The following is a 17,808-nucleotide window of genomic DNA, read 5'->3' as shown; positions in this document are numbered from 1 at the left end:
ACCCCCGCATATAATCCATGAGAAAACTGAAATGGGGAGCAGCTGAGTGGCAGGGGTCCCCCTTCATTGCCCTGAGAGGCTGTGAGAGAAATTGTTGCCCGTGTCTGCCTGTCAATTCATTATGGCCCTTTTTTTTTTTTTGAATTCTTTATTTATTGTTTTAAGACATAACCACAACAAATAAAATATTACAAGCAAACAATAATAATAATATCAGGTTCTTAATATTATAAGATCTAACAACATCTTTGATATAAAGGTAATACTAATTAACTAGAAACCTGTCTATTATTTTATAGAAAGGTAAATCATAGTGATAGTCTACTATCATTAAGCGGCTATTATTCGATACTAAGAAAGAAAAGGCATTACATTTAAAGAATGTTTGCATTAAGTTAAACCTTTCTTAATCATAAAACCTGGTATTATATCACGAGAAGTTTTCTGAGTTCCTCAGGCTCTGTAAAGATATAATTCTTTCCCTCAAATTTAACATAGCATCGACAAGGATATCTTAATATGAGAGTTCCTCCCTTTTCCACTAACTCCTTCCTTAGCAGAAGAAATTTTTTCCTTCGCAATTGAGTAGATCTTGCACAATCTGGATAAATCCAGATCTTTTGTCCGTAGAATTGTTTTAGTCGATTGCGAAAGAAGAATTTCATTATTATGTCTTTATCAGTAATGAAAGCACATTGGACTAATAGTGTACCTCTTGATTTTATTTCAATTTCTTCCTGAGACTTCTGAATAAGGTCTGACAGATCTAAGGAATTATCCTTATCTACTATTTTCACAGGAGATGTATCAGTTTGTATTTTTTCTTCTAATTGTTGTTCTTGCCTTATATTCTCTCTCTTTATACCAACATAATAAGCTTTTACAATTACTGGAAGGCATTTTTCAGAAATCTCTAAAATTTGCATCAAATAATTTCTAAAAAGCTCTATTGGATTTAATTTCCTGATAATAGGAAAATTATTTATCCTAAGGTTTAATGATCTAATCGAATTTTCCATTCCTTCCATCCGTCTATTTACCTCAGTTTCTATAGTTATTTGATGGCTCTGTATTTTCTCTACCTGTGAAATTCTTTTATCTAGTTCCTTAATATCCTTTTCCTGTTCTACTAATTTTTCAGAATTTTGAACTGATATATTTGTATTTTTCATCACTATCTCTGTTAGTTTATTGATTGATCCATCCATCTTAACTAAAAAGTTCCACACATTGTCCAATGTGACATTTGTTGGTTTAGTCATTGTTATATCTGGTTTAATAATAACTTCAACATTATGTTGGGATTTCTCTCTGTCGTATTTAACTATTTTGGGGGTACTAGTACTCTTTGGAGATAGATTTAACTTCTCCAAAATAGTATATTGAATTGGTTCTTGGTTGATTTTATCCATCAGTTTTTTCTTATCCCCTTGATGTTTTATATTATCAAGAACCGAGGTATTCAGAATTGCCTCTTCCTGTTTTTCACCTAAATTTTCTGGGAGTGTTACTCCCACTAATCCCGGTGGTGGTGGTACATCAGGTGCCCCAGGGCTTAAAGATGCTTCCTCAACCGGAAAGAGTGTGTCCCGCTCTGACTCAACTCCTTCAATGGTTAGCTCATCTGGGGAATTTTGGGTTAACCATTCAGACACAGTTCTCTGACTTGAAATTGCCATCATCTCACCAGTCGGAGGCTTAATTTTTGCCTTCCTCTTGGTGTGAGGCATGTCTTATAATAGGTAATAAAACAAGGCACTAAGTTCTACAAGTCAGAGTTGAGTCGAATGTAATGCAAACTATGGTAGCTATCACTTGATGGAGGGCTTGAGAGACTCAAGGAAAGGACACTAAATTACCAACAAGAGGTAATATATTAGTTATTTAAAAAAGGAGAAATACATTAAAGAAATTAAGGAATAATAAAAAAAAAAAAAAAAACAAAACCTAACCTGTACTGCAACTGAGCCCGGCTAAGACCCGGCGAAGCCCAGCAAAGCCTTAATGTCGCGCGCCCCTTTAGCGCGCGCGGCTTCAGCGGCGCGCCGGCGGCAGCTGCGCACCGGATAATAGTCCAATTTATAACAGGCAAACGTCAGCACACTTCCGGGTATAGCCACACCCCTCCGGCGTCGTCAGTCGCAGGCTGGAGATCTTTTGCACCGTCGGGGCAAACGAAAACTGCTTACCCCCGGGAAACACAGCAACTGCGAAAAGGTAATTTAGTATCCTCCTTCTCCTCTCGCCCTCAGAGGAGTGAAAGGGAGAGAGTCTTTTATGCTATCCCACTTCCGGGTCCGGGCACAGCCACGCCCCTCCGGCGTCGTCAGTCGCAGGCTGGAGATCTTTTTGCACCGTCGGGGCAAACGAAAACTGCTTACCCCCGGGAAACACAGCAACTGCGAAAAGGTAATTTAGTATCCTCCTTCTCCTCTCGCCCTCAGAGGAGTGAAAGGGAGAGAGTCTTTTATGCTATCCCACTTCCGGGTCCGGGCACAGCCACGCCCCTCCGGCATCGTCAGTCGCAGGCTGGAGATCTTTTGCACCGTCGGGGCAAACGAAAACTGCTTACCCCCGGGAAACACAGCAACTGCGAAAAGGTAATTTAGTATCCTCCTTCTCCTCTCGCCCTCAGAGGAGTGAAAGGGAGAGAGTCTTTTATGCTATCCCACTTCCGGGTCCGGGCACAGCCACGCCCCTCCGGCGTCGTCAGTCGCAGGCTGGAGATCTTTTGCACCGTCGGGGCAAACGAAAACTGCTTACCCCCGGGAAACAGCAACTGCGAAAAGGTAATTTAGTATCCTCCTTCTCCTCTCGCCCTCAGAGGAGTGAAAGGGAGAGAGTCTTTTATGCTATCCCACTTCCGGGTCCGGGCACAGCCACGCCCCTCCGGCGTCGTCAGTCGCAGGCTGGAGATCTTTTGCACCGTCGGGGCAATCGAAAACTGCTTACCCCCGGGAAACACAGCAACTGCGAAAAGGTAATTTAGTATCCTCCTTCTCCTCTCGCCTTCAGAGGAGTGAAAGGGAGAGAGTCTTTTATGCTATCCCACTTCCGGGTCCGGGCACAGCCACGCCCCTCCGGCGTCGTCAGTCGCAGGCTGGAGATCTTTTGCACCGTCGGGGCAAACGAAAACTGCTTACCCCCGGGAAACACAGCAACTGCGAAAAGGTAATTTAGTATCCTCCTTCTCCTCTCGCCCTCAGAGGAGTGAAAGGGAGAGAGTCTTTTATGCTATCCCACTTCCGGGTCCGGGCACAGCCACGCCCCTCCGGCGTCGTCAGTCGCAGGCTGGAGATCTTTGCACCGTCGGGGCAAACGAAAACTGCTTACCCCCGGGAAACACAGCAACTGCGAAAAGGTAATTTAGTATCCTCCTTCTCCTCTCGCCCTCCCATTATGGCCCTTTAATGCAGACACAGACATTTATGCAAATGAGGGACACTATCTCTCTTCTGCCGACCCCCATTCCTCAAATGTCCAGTTCTGGTGTGTGGAAATGTTGGCAACGCCAGATGGGAGAAATATCAGATTAAAGAGTGATTAAATTGGTTTGTACATCTTAAACGTTAGCAAGACTGTGAGAAGTAAAACACTTATTAAAAGCATTTGTACCATTGATAAGTGAACTAAAAAGCTGTAAAGAATATTTTCATAATTTTACAACATCTCAGTAAAAGTATTGTTGGGAATCATCATCAGCTTCCAGTGTGTTTTTACTGCATAGTGACCTTGATGCTTATCTGTGCTGTGATCATCACTGCTGTATACCTAGATGAAACACAACCTCAGTTGACATTTCTTGCCCTCAACTGCATCAGGGGAAAATAAATATATTGTTATTTATCTCAACACAGATCCGATGGTGAACCATTCGGGCTTCATGCAGTTGGGAGCAACAAGAAGTCGGGTGTTATCTAGGTTGTTGGTTATGACACATTTGGATGTTTTAACCTTGGAATGTTTGTTTGCTAGACAAAATATTTAAAAAAAGAAAGCTTTTTCTGGTGTAGGTTTTTTTTAGATAAATGAATGAGAAGACTGGTAGGGGTTTCTTAATAAACCACATCATTGGCTTGCTGATACCTCAGTTTGGTTCATCTGACATGTTTAGTTATGTAGTTTTAACAGGAATTCTGCTCAAGATTTATCTATATCTTTCTTTTTTTCAGGACTGTGTTACTATGTTACAAGCAATCTTTGTAAAAGGGAGAAAGCTTTATAGGAAATTAACCACACATCCAAAGTGTGGTCTATGTCCCCAAGTAAACAGATTTCATGATGCTCTGCAAACCCATTGGAGACCGATAATACATTGAAATCGTCGGTTCAGTGTGCTGCGCTGGTCAGAAAAGCAAACAGAATGTTAGGAATTATTAGGAAGGGAATGGTGAATAAAACAGAAAATGTCATAATGCCTCTGTATCGCTCCATGGTGAGACCGCACCTTGAATACTGTGTACAATTCTGGTCGCCGCATCTCAAAAAAGATATAATTGCGATGGAGAAGGTACAGAGAAGGGCTACCAAAATGATAAGGGGAATGCAACAATTCCCCTATGAAGAAAGGCTGAAGAGGTTAGGGCTGTTTAGCTTCGAGAAGAGACGGCTGAGGGGGGTATGATAGAGGTTTTTATTTATTTATTTAAATCTTTTTTATACCATCATTAAGAAGGGTCCATCACAACTGTTTACAATAGGGCACATAAAATAAGGATTCTGAAATATATTAATTTACAAAAGTGCCATAATGATTCGGTACATAGGTTTTTTTTAAACAAAATAATTGGTTTGTGATACAATACTGTCCAGAATTTTCTCTCGGTTTTGAACACAATGCTAACTTTATAAGTGTTGCTTACCTTATAGTGATGGACGAAAAGATAAAGTATAATAAAAATAAAAATACAGCTACACATATATTGATTGTGTTCGTGTGTGTTGAAGTTCATTTGTTCGTACCTCACACTTCGCTGGCTTCACGATTCCCCCTTTTCGATTTGATAAGCTTGCTTAAATAGCCAGGTTTTTCAGCTTTTTCTAAAGTTTTTGTTATCTCTTTGTAACCTTAACTCCAATGGCATGGTGTTCCACAGTATGGGTCCTGCCAGGGATAGAGCTCTCTCTCTCTACTTGAGTTTGTCTTGCTGTTTTTATTGATGGAATAGTAAGGAGTGCTTTGTTAGCCGATCTCAGATTTCTGTTTGGTACGTGTACACGGACGGCTGTGTTAAGCCATTCCGCTTTTTTGTTATTAATTTATGTATGGTGTAAAGTGTTTTGTATTGTATTCTTTGCTCAATGGGTAACCAAGGTAACTCGACTAGGGTTTCGGTGATGTGGTCTTTTTTACTTTTTCTGGTCAAAATTCTTGCACCACTGTTTTGTAAAATTTGTAGTGGTCTGAGTGATGTGTATGGTAGACCTAATAATAGGGCATTACAATAGTCGGTGCTTGCAAAAACCAATGCTAGTAGTACTGAGCGAAAATTGGTAGTCGTTAGAAGTGGTTTGAGTCTTCTGGGAACCATGAGTTTAGTGTATCCTTCTCTCACTTTTAAGGCTACATGTTGTTTTAAGCTTAATTCTGTATTTTTAAAATCATGAGAGGTATTGAACAAGTGGATGTGAATCAGCTATTTACACTTTCAGATAATAGAAGGGGGCATTCCATGAAGTTAGCATGTGCACATTTAAAACTACTAGGAGAAAATTATTTTTCACACAATGCACAATTAAACTCAGGAATTTCTTGCCAGAGGATGTAGTAAGTGCAGTTAGTGTAGCTGTGTTTAAAAAAGGATTGGATAAGTTCTTGGAGGAGAAGTCCATTACCTGCTATTAATTAAGTTGACTTAGATAATAACCACTGCTATTACTAGCAACTATAACATGGAATAGACTTAGTTTTTTGGGTACTTGCCAGGTTCTTATGGCATGGATTGGAAACAGGATGCTGGGCTTGATGGACCCTTGGTCTGACCCAGTATGGCATGTTCTTATGTTCACCTATGTTACCTCACAGAAAGGTTTACAAAAATCTTGCATTTTTTTTCCATAAATTGGTCCATTAATAGAAAGCAGCCCAGTATGGAAAGAATGAAATAAAATGTCAGAATCCTACAGGATGTGATTCTGTTCATCTTGTAACCGTCTCTTTTTAGTCAGTAAGGAGGCCCAGACAACTGATCCGTAAAGATAGACTTTTATTGCCAGCAAGATGCAGCTAAGACAAAGGCTCAGTACAACTGCATGCCCCTCCCCTCCAGGAGCAGACTCTTATGCACTTTACAGTTCTTATCTTTTACACATGCGTTCTAAGCACTGCTGAGCGAGCATATTCCGGCTGAAGGGGCTACTGACCCCCTCCCTAGACACCCTGGAACTTTCGTGAAACTTCTCCCATGTTCTGCAGGAGAGGCTGCTGGGACTTGCAGTTCTGGAAAGGAATTCGCGAGTCTGCAGTAATACAGCCCATCACATAATACATCCATTGTTCTAATCTAGGTTACAGCAGTGAAAGCTTATCAGAGAATAAGAACAGCGAAGCCAAAAAAAAATGAAAATGTGCAATGTGCTGACAGAGAGTTTCTCAATGTCCTAATTACAGCTGTATTGCAGACTGTAAGTAAACCCGTCATGAAGCAGGGAATTCTGGTACATGAAGTCCTTTGTCAGGTTGAAGCGTTCAGACCCCTTCATTCCCCCCTTTGATACTTATCATTCTTTATGAAAAGTATCACACCATTACAACGCAACTGTGGAGCTGAAAGAAACAGAAACAAGAAAAATTAGCAATTTGAGTTCTCAGGGGGCCCTAATTTCCCAAACAGTCCGATGGTTTCTTCACGGGTTTGAGACGGATGGGCCCTATTGGCTCCACCCCCCTTTGTAGCCCGAACTTGTCATGTATGGGAAGATGGCCCAGGATAAAACATGAGGATGGTTAAACAGGTTCTATAGGCTCAGAGGAATACATGTACAGTAACAGGAGCTGCGTGGCTGTTTTGCGTTCAGCAATGTCCTTCATCACCCGACGAAGGCGGTTTGAGCAAGAAAGGAATAATTCAGGGTCCTAAAAGACAAAACAGAATTAAACTGGCTGGGATAACAAACAAGCTCTTAAATCCATCGATCATGGAAAACCAACCACGGAATCCATTGGTCCAGTCCCATGCACTATTCCACTGCTGGACAGGGACGTGTGCCATCTTGACCATGTGATCAGTGATATCTTGGATAACCTTGCTTTGGTCATCTACCTGTAAACAACAATTGGAGAGGTTAAATGTTCCACAAACCCTCCTTCCTGGGCCAGAGGGTAATCTAAAACCAATCTATTCTGGTACACTGCAGTCATAATTTTGGTATTTTGTTTTGCCCAGAGTTTAAGAGCGAAAGCAGTCGTTGGTGATGAGCTCCAGGACTGCCTGAAGCCTGATGATTCGATGCAATTAATACTGCTTGGAAGGGTTCCCGAGTTGCCCCTTTTTGCTGCTTCATCTGCTCTCTGATTTCCTTGACAATAGGGTTTGATTTCCTGGTGTGTGCTTTGCAATGCATTACAGCCACCTTGCGAGGTAGCCAAACTGCGTCTAGTAATTCACGTACTTCTGATGCATTGTTCAATTGTTTTCCCTCTATAATGCTCCATGCACTTGAATTGTAAGGAAGGCATATTTAGAGTCTGTATAGATATTTACAGTTTGTCCTTCTGCCAACTGCAGAGCTCGAGTAAGGGCAATTAGTTCAGCTTTTTGTGCAGACGTTCCTGGGGGAAGAGGTTGAGCCTCAACGATTTCATCTTCGGATACAACAGCATATCCAGCAGAACGTATCTCATGAATGATTTGGCTGCTCCCATCAGTGAATAAAGTCCAAGCTCCTTGCCAGGGTTGATCCCTCAGGTCTGGTCTACTGGAATGTATTGTAGTCATGACTTCTTCACAATCATGGGCAACTGGTTCAGGTGCCGGCATAAGAGTGGCCGGGTTCAAGTTTTTGCTGTCTTGTATTTGAATTTCAGGTGTTTCACACAGTAAGGCTTAATACTTGACGAGATGTGAATTAGTCATTCATTTTGGTCCATGGGTCTCTAGCAGTCCTTGAATGGTGTGGGGAGTTGTTACGTTCAGAGTTTGACCAAAAGTTAATTTGACTGCTTCTGGAATTAGTAAGCATGCAGCCGCAATGCTTTGAAGGCAACCAGGCCATCCTTTTGCAACATTGTCCATTCCTTTTGAGAGATATGCAACAGGTCGCTCCCATGAGCCTAGAGTTTGAGTCAATACCCCAATGGCCATTCCTTTCTTTTCATCGACGAATAGATGGAATGGTTGTTACGAGCGCGCGCGGGCGCGGTCGTCTCGGGCGGGTGGTGAGCCCTTGGGCCACGGCAGGACCCCAGGAGGAGCCCAAGGCCACACCGTGGGAGGTGAGCTGAGCAGGCATGGTGAGCCAGGCAGGCAGGAACAGAAGCAGGAAGTCCGGCCCTCAGCCGGACCTGCATGCCCATGGTAGCCAACACGGGGAAGTTGACTAATGAACAGTCCTCCGACTGTTCCCGGCCCTTTCGGACCTGCCGCAGGGAATGGCAATGGGCAGCAGGCCGGACAGAGGCGAGGGCAGACAGAGTCCTTAAACAGAAGACATCAAACGGGGCAGAAGCAGGCTGAAGCAAGACGGAGACATCAGGTCAAGGGCTGAAGCAAGACACAGGAAAGGCCCAGGCGAGCAGGAACTCCGATGCTGGGATACTCACATCCGAAGCCCCCTCGGCTGGCAGAAGCTCAAGAGCCCGTGGGACGAATCCCTCCTGTTGGCCACTCCAGGGCCCAACAGGACAGAAGGCTCAAGAACCAGGTCAAGGCAGAGACAGGTAGACATCCGGACAAGGGCTGAAGCAGACACTGAAGACAAGGCTGGACGGGAACATTGCACTATCCATCAGGGCGCCCCACTCAGCCCGCCCGCGGGACTGAGCCGCGGACCACCCCGTCCCAGACGCGCCCTACACAGCCTAGGAAGGCTGGTCGCGGACCACGCTGAGAAGGAGGGCGCGGGGAAGACCCAGGCGAACAGGAACTCCGATGCTGGGATACTCACATCCGAAGTCCTTACGGCTGGCAGGCACAGGAACAAACATCAGGCAGAGACACTGGGCAGGGATCCATCAAAGCATAAGTGATCACGGAAGACCTGGATCAGCAAGGATACAGACGACTGTAGGACCTGATCCGCAGGCCAAAGACAAGCAGAAGTCGGAGTCACGGACCGGAGTCAAGGCAAGCTGAAGACAAGCAGGAGTCGGAGTCACAGACCGGAGTCAAGGCAGGCTGAAGACAAGCAGGAGTTCGGAAGTCACGGACCGGAGTCAAGGCAGGCTGATAACAAGCAGGAGTCGGAGCCACGGAGGACCTGGATCGGCAGGGTTACAGACTACTGTAGAGCCCGATCCGAAGGCAAAGACACAGTGAACAGAAAGTCCTTAAATACTGGAGGTAGAAGGCAACTCCCTGGGAGGAGCTTGCCAGGACCGCCCACCGCTGGTCCTATAACTAGGGTAGAGAGCTGCGGGCCAGCCCCTAGGGAAGGGCGTCGCCCAACAGGAAGTCCAAACACTGAGGCTGCAAGCCACCGGCATGCCTCAGGAGCAGCTAGGCCTCTCAGGCTCTGGAGCAAGTCCTGGATGATGCGCAGGCGAGGCCCTGGCTTCAAAGCGGCCTCTGGAGGAAGGTAAGAGACCTCCTGCAGCGCAGCAGCAGGGGGGATCGCAACAATGGTTTCATTACATCTGGCAATCCTAAAGCAGGTGGTTCAATTAAGGCTTCTTTTAATTGACGTAAGCTTGCTAGCTCGTGTCCTTCCCATTGAAAAGTTTGAGACTCTGATTCCTTACCCCGCAACTTGTCGTACAGGGGTTGGGCCATAACTGCATAGTTAGCAATCCACAGTCTACAGTATCCTGCAGCTCCAAGGAACGCTCGGAGTTCCTTCTTACAAGTGGGTACAGGTTGACCTCGTATTGAACTGGTGCGAGAAATTCCCAGACAACGGGTTCCTCCACGTATTTGGAAGCCTAAATACTCTACTTCCAATTCACAGATTTGCGCTTTCTTTTTACTTGCACGATACCCTTTTGAGTACAACGTCTTTAGCAGCTGAAGAGTGGATACTTCACATTCGAGGTACGTCTCTCGAAACACCAGAAGATCATCCACGTATTGTATTACTGGCCCATACATGACTTGGTACATCTTCAAGTCTTTTGCCAGTTGCTCACCGAACAGCGTAGGTGAGTGCCTAAACCCTTGAGGCAAACGAGTCCATGTGTACTGCTGCTTTATTCCAGTAGGTGCATTTTCCCATGTGAAAGCAAAAATCTTCTGACATTCCTCCGCCACCGGGACGGAGAAGAAGGCATCTTTGAGATCAATGACACTGTACCACTTTGATGCAGGAGAGACTTGAGCCAAGATTGAATATGAATTTGGCACGAGGGCTACTAGATCTTCTACTTGACTATTCACTTTCCGTAGGTCTTGTACTGGTCGATAATCATCAGATCCAGGTTTCTTTACGGGCAACAAAGGGGTGTTCCAAGCAGATCGGATTCGTCGGAGAATGCCCAAGTCGTACAGTCTCTGCAGATGTATCTGGATTCCTTGCCTGGCCATATATGGAATGGGGTATTGAGGTTGATTAATCACTTGTGCATTCTGTTTCATCTCTATCCATATGGGGGTACCGTCGATAGCTATTCCTCCCGGGTTCTGTTCGGACCATACTTGGGGTACACTATCCATCAGTTGTCTTCGTTTTTCGTTGAGGGGGGTGTTGTTTTCATATCGATGTTCGATGGTTCGTTCGACTATGGGAAGATGTAGTCTCCATTCTTCTTGGAGGGGACAGATGAGTATCACTGGATGGTCCCTGAAGGAGGCTTTAACTTCCCCTGTTGGTTGAAATCTCAATGTGGTCTGAGGCTTACACAGCAGGTTCCATCCGATAAGGGATACCATGGTCCCGCCTACTTGTATACTTCATTCTTTCTGCAGAGGGGCAGTGAGTACCTGACCTGAGGCGCCCACTATAGAAACAGTCTCTTTCGTCGGGGGGGCCGATTGGTGCAGTCATGACAGATCGTTGGCCTCTGAGTCCAACAGGCCCCTGATTTTGTTGTGTTACCTCGTGGATCTCCACCAGAGGGTCAGTGGGGATTCTTCCCTCCCGGTCTCTTCAGGCTGTATGCTCCTTGTCGCCTCCCCCGCCATCTGCCAGTGGGGTTGTCCGATCTCCTTCCTCCTCGGCCCCTTTGTGTCGGTGCAGGTCCATTTTGTCGTTAGTATTCACTGCAGGGCTCCCGTATTTCTTTTGCCATTCTTCACAGTCTCTCTTCCAATGGCCTTCATTTTGCAGTACGCACACTGATTCTTTCCCAAAGGGGGGGTCTTGTTCCCCCTCCTCTTCGCGGTCTGCCATTGTCTTGGCTCCTTCCCGTCCGCGTGTCCTCGAGAGCGGCGGCTAACAGTCACTTTCTCCTTCATGTCTCTACTTGCTTCTCTCTTTTCTCTTCCACTTCTCTATTTCCACATACCTGGTCTGCTATAGCTTTTAACTGGCTGAGGCTCATGCCCTCAAAGCCTTCGGCCTTCTGCAGCTTCTTTCGGATGTCGGGTCTCTATATTAAGTTCCTGGTTGCAGGGACGGGCCCTTTTCTTCTCTTCCTGATCCCTGTTCCCATACATCTCAAAATACGATGAAAAGATCACAATCCATCTGGAAATTGAATAGGTGACCTGCGCCTGGAGGCAAATCAATTCTGACGAGGCTGAGAAGCTGCAAAACATTGCTTCCTTCATACTTGTAAGTTTGGCATTGGGTTAATTCAATAAAGTCAACCTGGATCTGCAGGCAAGGATCCAGGGGAGGCGCTTTAGGTGTGCAGGAGTGATGATCAAACCCTTGGAAGCCTTGTATCAATTACATTGCAAACACTAAGAACATATGGTAATAGCCAGAGCCCAGCCCCCACCAGTGGTCAAAGAACATAATTGCAATATATATATATATATATATGTGTGTGTGTGTGTGTGGGCCACTACTTTATCATTTGGGCCGACTCATATTTGCTCTTGTTCCTAATCTTGCATAGTGGCCCCTTCTCTTGCCCACAACTTCCAATAATCCTTATCTTGCGCCTGCCACTGAATCAAAATTTTTAATATTAAGTCTTTGTTTTCTCCGGTTTTTTTTTTTTTTTTACAAACGGCATCCTGTAATTCTCACAGTCAGCGCTGCACATGCTTGGCTGTCTTATCTTGCCAGTTCCTTAAAACAGGGAGTAGCTCTGCATATTTAACTACTGCTAGCCAAAGAAGCAACAAGAAAAACTTTAACAAAGAACCCATTCTTAATCATTTCTCTAAATTTCCCAGAGACAGCTTCAAAATAAACTGCGTCAGCAAAAGAGAGTTCATACTTTATCATGCGTTCCAATGTAACTTTTAAATAACAGATAATATATAGGAGACAAGTAAGAACAATAATTAACATGGTATTAGAGAATAGAAAGATAAGCATAGGGAGGACACTGGGATAGAAGATATGAGAAAACTGAAAGCTTCTGATTAACGTCAGCATTGAAACGCACAGCCATATTGAATGCACTACGCACTGGCTCAACGTCTTTTTTTTTTTTTTTTCCTCTGGCTCGATTCCCTCCTCTCTCCTGTAATTATCTCTGCCGTTAACCCTTAACTGCCATCAAGTTCTAAACTTCAACACCAGTAAATGCATTCTCCAGTAATCAAATCAGTATTTTAACTTAACACTGTACATTAATTTGTTGTATAGTAGTCTTGTGCAGCATCTGTAAACCAAAATCTCTTCTTATTAGGGTTTAAAACAATTAAAACAATTAAAAAAATCCCTGGTACATGTGCTTGCAATTCACAGATAGCAGTTACATACATTACAATCCTTAATAATGGGGACTTCCAGTTCCCCATTTTGTGCGCCTGAGCCACCATTACGAGGGCGGCTCCCTCCACTAACTTCTTTGCCCACGACGGAGGATTTTCAATAACTGCAATCCAAGCAGTTATGTACGGTATATCCTCAGGGCAACCCGGATTCCCTTCTCGTATAACTATATTCTGGACCCTTGTGGCCGTTTGGAAATCGAAAGTTCCTACCGGAGGCCAATTTACACACAAACTGGGCCACCTATGGGTGCATCGTTGAATCATTCCGGGTTTAGTACATTTATGTCTATCGAACACTTCCCTATAGTGTTCCGTCATGGCTTTTAGCGGAGTTGAATAGCCCCCTCCCATTAGGATAGAATCACAGACAAAGGAGGGAAGGGAAGACGGATAGGTAAGGGGTCCGTACCCGTCAGACACAAAAGGGTCACAATCGCCCCCGACTAGGACGCGGTCAGCCCGGCCTAGAACTGCGAGGCCATTCACTCTCTTTCACACAACAAGAAACCTATTCCCACTATCGTATGCGTTACTTCTTTTTCCTCTTTTTATGCGCGTGGCTTTCGGAATGCAATTCCTACCAAACCACCGCTTGGGGTGTGATCAAAGCCCCCTCGGTCCCCTCACGGATGGACCGGTTATTTGCTACTCTTTTAGCTATTCTTCACTTTTCCCATCATTCCCATAATACTCGCCTGCAGGGTTCTTCCGAACGTCATGAAAGCCTTCTTCCCGGATCACCAGCCCAAAGGTCTCAGAGGATCTCCGTGGAATGACCCCCTCAGATACCTGATCACTGAACTCAGCGGTGGCCACTCACCAGGCAAGTCTGGGGGATCACTCCGCCACAAAATCCCCTGGACCAACTGGGGGGCTAAAATAGCGTCCCCGGTACCTCCTGGCTGAGGCTCGCCAAATGTAACCGTCTCTTTTTAGTCAGTAAGGAGGCCCAGACAACTGATCCGTAAAGATAGACTTTTATTGCCAGCAAGATGCAGCTAAGACAAAGGCTCAGTACAACTGCATGCCCCTCCCCTCCAGGAGCAGACTCTTATGCACTTTACAGTTCTTATCTTTTACACATGCGTTCTAAGCACTGCTGAGCGAGCATATTCCGGCTGAAGGGGCTACTGACCCCCTCCCTAGTCACCCTGGAACTTTCGTGAAACTTCTCCCATGTTCTGCAGGAGAGGCTGCTGGGACTTGCAGTTCTGGAAAGGAATTTGCGAGTCTGCAGTAATACAGCCCATCACATAATACATCCATTGTTCTAATCTAGGTTACAGCAGTGAAAGCTTATCAGAGAATAAGAACAGCGAAGCCAAAAAAAATGAAAATGTGCAATGTGCTGACAGAGAGTTTCTCAATGTCCTAATTACAGCTGTATTGCAGACTGTAAGTAAACCCGTCATGAAGCAGGGAATTCTGGTACATGAAGTCCTTTGTCAGGTTGAAGCGTTCAGACCCCTTCAATCTTAATTAAAGGAAAAACCTGTAAAGTATCACAGAGTTTTGCAAGAGAGGGTCAAAGCTTTCTCGATAAGAAGCCTTTGCTTTTCATTCATTATGAAATGGGTGGGTCCTACTTTAAGATCCTCTTTCATTCCCGTTTTAGCTGCTTGGAGGATCCTGTATATTTTCTCCCAAGTACTGAGGACATTTTGCTCATAATGCAGCATGAAGATTCCAGGGCATCCAGGACAACTACGGAACACAATGAGTGAGGAAATTCTCCATTCTGAGTAGAAGCTCCTCTGATTCAAAGTCACTGAGAATGAACGTTTTATGAACATTGATTTTTTTCTTTGAATGTTTGAATTTCTCTGCTTTCATTATTTCAGTTTATGTTTCCTGTCAAAATAGATTCTAGTAAAAGCCATATATTATGTATTGCAGATTTGCTCTGCTATTGCGAATTGATTGGGGAAACAGCGACCAGCATGTTCACTCAGGAAAAAGTACAATTCCTTGGTAATTTCTAGAAAGTGGTTCCCTTTGGGTGAATATTTGTGATTTTGAACATGGACTCCTTTTTTCTGAGAAGCATATGAAGTTGTCATTTCTGCTCTGCAGGTTGGAAACTGATAGTATATTTTTTCTGGCCCCTTAAGTTGCTTAAATGTTCAGAAAAGGAGATACCCATAAGAACATGCCATACTGGGTTAGACCAAGGATACATCAAGCCCAGCATCCTGTTTCCAACAGTGGCCAATCCAGGCCATAAGAACCTGGCAAGTACCCAATGCTTCACTAACATTTTTGTAGGTTTCCTAATGAATTACTGAAACAGAAAAAGTAAATACCCGTTGCCCAACATGGGGCTAGAACCCATGACCCTGAGATTAAGAGTCTCATGCTCTACCAACTGAGCTAGTCAGGCTTGGAGAAAAAGCTTTTTTCAGCAGATATTGGTTCTCACAATCTTTGCTTAAGTCACATTTCATACAGCTGTAGGGATTCAAACAATTCAATAATTGCACCCGTGCCGTAAAACAGCGACCGAGTAGGACTCACAGATTTAGCTCATCTTAACCTAAACATATTTTTGTGATTTCTTTGGGTTTGGGTTTCACCTCTTCTCTTATGTGTATAAAAGGCATATTTCGCTTATGTAAAATTATTCTTTCAATGAAGACACTTTATTAGGATTCCTGTCTAAATCTTTTTTTCTCAGCATCAAGTGGCAATGGCATTTCTGGCCACGAGGTTTCAAGCTGTTATTAGATTTATTTCCAGTATTTTAATGAGCACAATTTAATCAACAAGTAGATAATAATATGGGCCATATACATTTGTACTGCAGGTTTGTTCTGCTAGAGAAGATTGACTGTGAAAATATTGACAGGACATTTACACAAGAAGGATTACAATTTTTGATACATTCTAGAACGTGCTTCCAGTTGTGTGAATTATTTGGACATTTCAACATGGTTTAATTGTCATAAGAATAAAACATGATTTTAATCTGTGCACTCACAGTTGACACTAATATTGGATTTTGTTCCTGCTAGTTAGATCAATGGTAATTTTTATATGTTATTTCTGACATATTTTCATGGAGACCTCTCATTATAATAGTCATGCTGGTTATTATTGTGTGAAATGCTTCACAAAGCATGATCAGAAAGTTCACCTGAGAAGAATTACCTTCTTTCTGAGAATTAAAGAAAATACTTCCTTTTCATTTGTACTATTTGACTAAATTCAATTTCAGATAACTAACTATATAACAAATGTAACCCCCTATGAAAAATAGTTATCATGTATCATCCCCTTCGCATGGCTACCGTTAAAAACTCCATAGAGAGGGGGTCATAATCACTAGAAAAAGCATACTTCTTTTACACACTCATAAAGGTGCTGAATTTAATGCTAAACTGAAATTGAATTGAAACCTTTAGAGATTACTTTCAAGAAAACAGATGAGCTTGCAAAACTATACCACATTGATCATAACAAACTTTTGCATTAAATTGTAAGCAAATAGTTAAGATCTGGCAAAACAGGTTTAAAATTAATATTCACTTTCAAGATATTTCTCAAAGACAGAAAGTGTGTTGAATATTAGCGTTCTGGGTGCTAACTCAATATATGCATGATTCATTGTCCATTCTTTGAGGCTTAATTAACTACCTTAAAAAGCATTTCACTCATCTTCGTGGCCATTCACAGATATTCCTGGACCTTCACATCTACAGGATGTGATTCTGTTCATCTTAATTAAGGGAAAAACCCATAAAGTATCACAGAGCTTTGCAAGAGAGGGTCAAAGCTTTCTCGATAAGAAGCCTTTGCTTTTCATTCATTATGAAGTGGGTGGGTCCTACTTTAAGATCCTCTTTCATTCCCGTTTTAGCTGCTTGGAGGATCCTGTATATTTTCTCCCAAGTACTGAGGACATTTTGCTCATAATGCAGCATGAAGATTCCAGGGCATCCACGTCAACTACGGAACACAATGATGAGGAAATTCTCCATTCTGAGTAGAAGCACCTCTGATTCAAAGTCACTGAGAATGAAAGTTTTATGAACATTGATTTTTTTCTTTGAATGTTTGAATTTTTCTGCTTTCATTATTTCAGTTTATGTTTCCTGTCAAAATAGATTCTATTAAAAGCCATATATTATGTATTGCAGATTTGCTCTGCTATTGCGAATTGATTGAGGAAACAGCGACATCATGTTCACCCAGGAAGAAGTACAATTCCTTGATAATTTCTAGAAAGTGGTTCCCTTTGGGTGAATATTTGTGATTTTGAACATGGACTCCTTTTTTCTGAGAAGCATATGAAGTTGTCATTTCTGCTCTGCAGGTTGGAAACTGATAGTATATATTTTCTGGCCCCTTAAGTTGCTTAAATGTTCAGAAAAGGAGATACCCATAAGAACATGCCATACTGGGTCAGACCAAGGATACATCAAGCCCAGCATCCTGTTTCCAACAGTGGCCAATCCAGGCCATAAGAACCTGGCAAGTACCCAATGCTTCACTAACATTTTTATAGTTTTCCTAATGAATTACTGAAACAGAAAAAGTAAACACCCCTCACCCAACATGGGGCTTGAACCCATGATCCTGCGATTAAGAGTCTCGTGCTCTACCGGCTGAGCTAGTCAGGCTTGGAGAAAAAGCTTTTTTCGGCAGATATTGGTTCTCACAGTCTTTGCTTAAGTCACATTTCATACAGCTTTAGGGATTCAAACAATTCAATAATTGCACCCGTGCCGTAAAACAGCGACCGAGTAGGACTCACAGATTTAGCTCATCTTAACCTAAACATATTTTTGTGATTTCTTTGGGTTTGGGTTTCACCTCTTCTCTT

At 43.4% G+C, this 17,808-nt stretch overlaps 2 non-coding genes across 2 annotated transcripts; both read right to left on the bottom strand.

The window, feature by feature from the left end:
• Positions 1-15,293: 15,293 nt before the first annotated feature.
• On the bottom strand, positions 15,294-15,366 carry TRNAK-CUU. The gene has a single exon. It is a non-coding gene; the product is annotated as a tRNA-Lys (tRNA).
• A 2,166-nt stretch (positions 15,367-17,532) lies between these two features.
• On the bottom strand, positions 17,533-17,605 carry TRNAK-CUU. Its single transcript has one exon. It is a non-coding gene; the product is annotated as a tRNA-Lys (tRNA).
• Positions 17,606-17,808: the final 203 nt, after the last annotated feature.

The sequence above is a fragment of the Rhinatrema bivittatum genome, unplaced genomic scaffold (genome assembly GCF_901001135.1).
Source record: "Rhinatrema bivittatum unplaced genomic scaffold, aRhiBiv1.1, whole genome shotgun sequence".
Taxonomy (NCBI): domain Eukaryota; kingdom Metazoa; phylum Chordata; class Amphibia; order Gymnophiona; family Rhinatrematidae; genus Rhinatrema; species Rhinatrema bivittatum.
The sequence above is the reverse complement of the archived record's forward strand: the minus strand, read 5'-3'. Positions and strand labels throughout refer to the sequence as shown.